The sequence below is a fragment of the Vitis riparia genome, chromosome 15, assembly GCF_004353265.1.
Source record: "Vitis riparia cultivar Riparia Gloire de Montpellier isolate 1030 chromosome 15, EGFV_Vit.rip_1.0, whole genome shotgun sequence".
NCBI classification, from domain to species: domain Eukaryota; kingdom Viridiplantae; phylum Streptophyta; class Magnoliopsida; order Vitales; family Vitaceae; genus Vitis; species Vitis riparia.
In genome coordinates, this window is record NC_048445.1 from 16,804,317 (window position 1) to 16,809,518 (window position 5,202).

Sequence of the window (5,202 nt, forward strand, 5' to 3'; positions counted from 1 at the left end):
TGTTCATAAGATTTCAAAATATTACCTTTCATTGAAAAAAACAAACAAACAAACAAACAAACAAATTGTGCATGTTCCAATAAAATAAATTTCAAGACAATATAACTATTCTCTCCGTTACTTTTTATTAATGATCAATAAAACCAACATTATTTTTCTCTATAATTTTTTTTTTCCTTCATAAAGAAATGTAACCTCACTTCACAACCGTTAATTATTAAAAAAACAAAGTTGAAAATTAGCTAAAATAAAATAGGGAGAGTTGTGTTTTCAACTCATATAGGCTTAAGAATTAAGGTAAGGTCCTCCAACCACCAATAATTGATTATAAGGATATGAAATAGTAATCGACAAAAATACCAACTTGATTCATTTTTTTCTTTATTCTACCACTCTTCACATGTTACTATTCTTTCTTATTTAACCACTTTTGGATTTTTCATTATTTTTTAAAACTCTTTTATAAATAATTGAAAATTCAACATTATTTTATATTTTTAAATTATAAATAAACAAAAATTATATTAATGATTCAAAGACTATTTTGGAAAATACTTTCTACAAAAAATTTAATTTAAATAAATAAAAATTATCTTTTACATTTATTTTTATCTTTTACATTTTAGAAGTAAATAATTTAATGATTAAAATAAATATATTCACTATTTTAATTTCTTTTATACTAAAAAGTATTTTAAAGTTTTTTTTTACTATTATAAAATAAAACGTTTAATTTTTTTAATCTTCTTCCTTCCTTATTTTAATAACTTTTTAAACATGACTTTTAGTAATAAGTTATATGGAATGTTACAAATTAATTTATTAAGGATTTTTTTTAATGATTTTAATTAATTAAAAATTTATTAAAATAAAAAAATAAAAAAATAAAAAGAAAGAAAGAAGATGAATGGATAGTTTTTATTTTAAGTACTCAATTAAAATGTTTTCATATGACCTAATTTTAGAAGTTGATTATATCAATACATAGTAGAGATTGAATTTTTCTTATATGAAAGGGTTGAAAAGAATATTTACTTATTTTAGATGAAAACAAGTAGTTAAAAATTATATAGATTATATTTGAGTTTGGTTTTAAAATATTTTTCTAGTTTTTATTTTTTATTTTTTATTTTTTCATTTTTTAAAATAATTTTTATTTTCTATATTGTCTCTTTTTGAAAATATGTTTCATTAAAAAATGAAAACTATTTTTAAAAATGAAAATTGAAAACCTTGTTTAGTACTATTTTTTATATGAAAATTTTAAAAAAAAATTATTTATTCATTTATTGCACCACTGTACAATTATATTACACTAACTGTACAAGGGAAATGTATTAAGTTTACAAAGGTGTACAAGGCTACCATTTGTAAAATATTATAATTGATTATGAATCATACCTTTATTTTTCTGTTCACTCATGAATTGTACACATGTCATGCACTTTATTTAATTCTATCATGGAAATTCCAATATCTTTATTCAAAAATATTTAGGATTAGTACGGAGAGCAATTAGGTAATTTTGGAATGGAGAAATTTTGAATAGTTTGAAGACTTTAATTTAGCCAATTACCCTATTTACACTTTCAAAATTACTGTAAAGTTGGTAAATTAGTCTTAAACTTGATTAATATTATATATATATGCATGTGAGTGTTTACATTATTTTCGAAATAATATGAGAAATAATAAACACCATGTGTCTCATTTGCAAGTTAGAAAAAAAATAATTAATAATATTTTATGAGGTATATTTAATTTGCAAGTTAGAACGAACAAATAATACTAATATTTTATGAAGTGATTAAAAATTATTTAATATATATGAGAAATAATATAAGTTTGAAATAAAGAATAATATTTATTATATATTATGTAAGTTTTCAACATATTTAAAAAATATTTATTATATATTATGTAAGTTTGAAAAAAAGAATAATATTTATTACCCAAATTAGCTGGGTTCAAAACACAATTCTCCTGATAAAATATGATCAAGAGTATTTGAAATATTACAACCTATCAAAATAGCCCAAACATTATAAAGATAGGCCCAACAGCAACAAAACTCATCGTCTCATACTGGAACACTTTTGGCTGTGAATAAAGGGTCGAGAGCGGTGATTTCAGCGAAGAAAGAGATCTTGTGTTGGAGTAGGGTCCGGTGTTGGAGTTGGATTCTGATTTTGTACCTGATAGATGATGAAGAAGACTCAGAAGAAATTGCCGAATGAGAAATTGCTGATTTCACATTCATCAATTTTTTCTCAGTCTTCATCATCTATCAGGTACAAATTCTTTAATCCTATGTTTCTTTTTCTTGATATCCTTGACAAGTTAATTAGCTGTGATTGACAAGTAAGATCCACGACTGTTTCTTTCTCAGTCTCTTGGTCAAGAATCTGAAACTCAATTTCCCTTGGGAGTTGTTAATTTCTTTTTTTCTAATCAGATTCCCTCTTCACATGGAAGCAGTTGCTTTCAAATTAATCCAACATGTGTACATTCTAATCAGATTTCCTTTTCTTCCTTCCTTTCTTTCGTTCTCTCTTTCTGTAGAGATCCATTACAAGTTCATGTGCTTTGTTTCCTATATAAGATTCATAACTATTTCTCTATCACTTTCGCTCACTTTCTCCAGAAAATTGAATTGAAGTTTGCCAGTTTTCAAGAATCTGATTACTTGGCTGTAGTTGATTTCACATTCAATAATTTCTTGTCTTTTTGGTCATCACTCCGGAAAAATTCTCCTAATGCTTTACTTTCTTTCTTTCTGTAGAGATTCATTTCAAGTTTATTTGCTTCGTTTCCTATATAAGATTCATACTGCAGGATCCGTCAAGAAGAGTAGCTGTTAATCTTTGATATTCCAAGTTCCAATGGCGCTTCCACCAGAAATTGCTTTTGACAACAATTTTATTCAGTTAGTGTTTCTTTTCTGTTATATACATGATTTGTGATTTTAATTAAGATTTGATGCTTAATTAATTAATTAATTTCTTTGCTGTTCTTGTATGATCTTTTCTGTTATAGTACTTCGCTTGAGAATTTGTTGAACTTCCACTTAGGCTCAAGACTATTAGGGTGTGACTATGAGGAAACCTCTCATCGATATTGAGATTTGTCTCAATTTTCCCCATTCCCTTTCTCCACCCCTTTGGAGTAAAAGAATGTACCTTTATTTATATGCATGAGAGTGATTGTGACAATGACAATTATTGTGATTAGACTGATGAACAAAACGGTGCTTATCAAAATCATCTAGCTATTGAGCGTGAGAATCTTATTAAAAAATATTTAAAAAATCATGATATTCTTCATGCTCACAAGCTAAGATTGAATTGCTTAATGAGGAAACGACTAGTTGCCTCGAAAAAAAATTTGATTTCTCAAGTCTAAACATAATTCTTTTCTTGAGAGAAATAATGCTCTCATTCTAGAGATTGAAACGATGAAATCCTCTTCTTTTGTTAATGAAATCTTTCGCCCTAGAACTAAAGTACTTAATGTAATCTTTGATAAATGTAAAACCTATGGTGATAAGAGAGGTTTGGGATATGTGAATAAAGTTGAAATTGTCACTAGTGGAGAAATTATTTTTGTTAAAGGCAAAGATAATTTAATTCTTACTAATTAAATGAATATAATGAGCATGTTTTACTTAAGCAAATATTTTATTATTATCTTTTTTGTTTTGAAGTTGACTTTGTGATTTTAATAATTACATTGGATGATTGAAAAAATTACATTTGGAAACACCCCTAAAAGTGGATATAAAGGTAGTTCCGACTTTTATAATTTTTCATTCTAATTTGCTCCATTGGGCTTAAAAGACATTTTTATTTTATAATTTTTTTTATAAATAATATTGATTTGAAAATGACACATATTATAATAAGATCGAAGATTTTTGTTATTGGTGGGATGAAATATAAATATTGGAACAAAATTGATACTACATGTTTCTCCTAAATCAAAATATATTTGAATTTTTAAATAAAAAATATATTTTAAATTGATTTGAATAATAAATTATCTTAATAAAATCATTAAAAAAGTTTATTAAATATTAAATAATTATATATAAATATTAGAATATTAAATAATTATACATAAATATTAGAATATGGATGGAGATTTATTTATAACAATAAAGTTGGTGTTTAAATTTCTAAAATCAAATTGATATTTATAATTATTGAAAAATAAACTTTCCTCCGTGCCCAGGGGCAATGAATGATCCCACAATGACACGATGGGATTGATTAGAAGAACGCCGCTCCAAAGCCCTAAACACACCAGAAATTGAACGAGTCCTACACTGTGGGGGACATCACGAGTACGAGGGTACAACGTGCCCATTATTATTCACTGCTGTAAATGTTATGGTTAATTGTACGAAAAACACACTTCCAGCCACTTAAAATTTTTTAACTTAACTACGAAGTAATCATTCAACCTGGGTTTGGACAATTCTTAGGTGGCATTTGTTTGTTTTTTTGTTTTACTTAGTTATAAATAGAATTTAAAATTAAATAGTATTTAATATAATTAAATATTAGTTTGTTTATTTTTATAATATTTTATTCTATTAAATATTAAAAAATAAAAAAAATTCATATATTATTTTTTTATTAAAAAAAAGTAAAACATATTGATTTTTTTTATTTAGTAAAAAATTTATAATAAAATTATAAAAAATAAAAAACCCAACAATTTAAAGTCTAAAAATAAATTATTTTCAGTAAAAAGCTAAATAAAACAAACACCCTTTGAATTCATTCAATAATTTGCTTAATCAAATCAGATTAATATTCAAATTTTTAGGAAATAAAGCATTCAGAAAAAACATATGTTGAATTTTTGAAAAAATTAAGTAGAGTAAAATTTTATTTTATAGTTCCTCCAAATTATTATATATAGAATTTAATATTTTATTGTACTAATGCTATAAAGTTATAAAAAGTTGAGATTTAGATATTACCAAAAGGGTTGGATGCTTGAAACTATTTTATGTTGGTGGATAATTTCTGTATGATTTAAAAAAGGAAAGAAAAGGGTATGGGCATATAAGGGCAAATACTAGATTTAATGCTGTTGTCAAATATTACTTCACAACAAGGACAATACATATGAGAGAAAGTAAAAGGAGGAGACCCTGTGTTTGGCCATAGAAAGGAATCTTCTCTTCTCCAACAG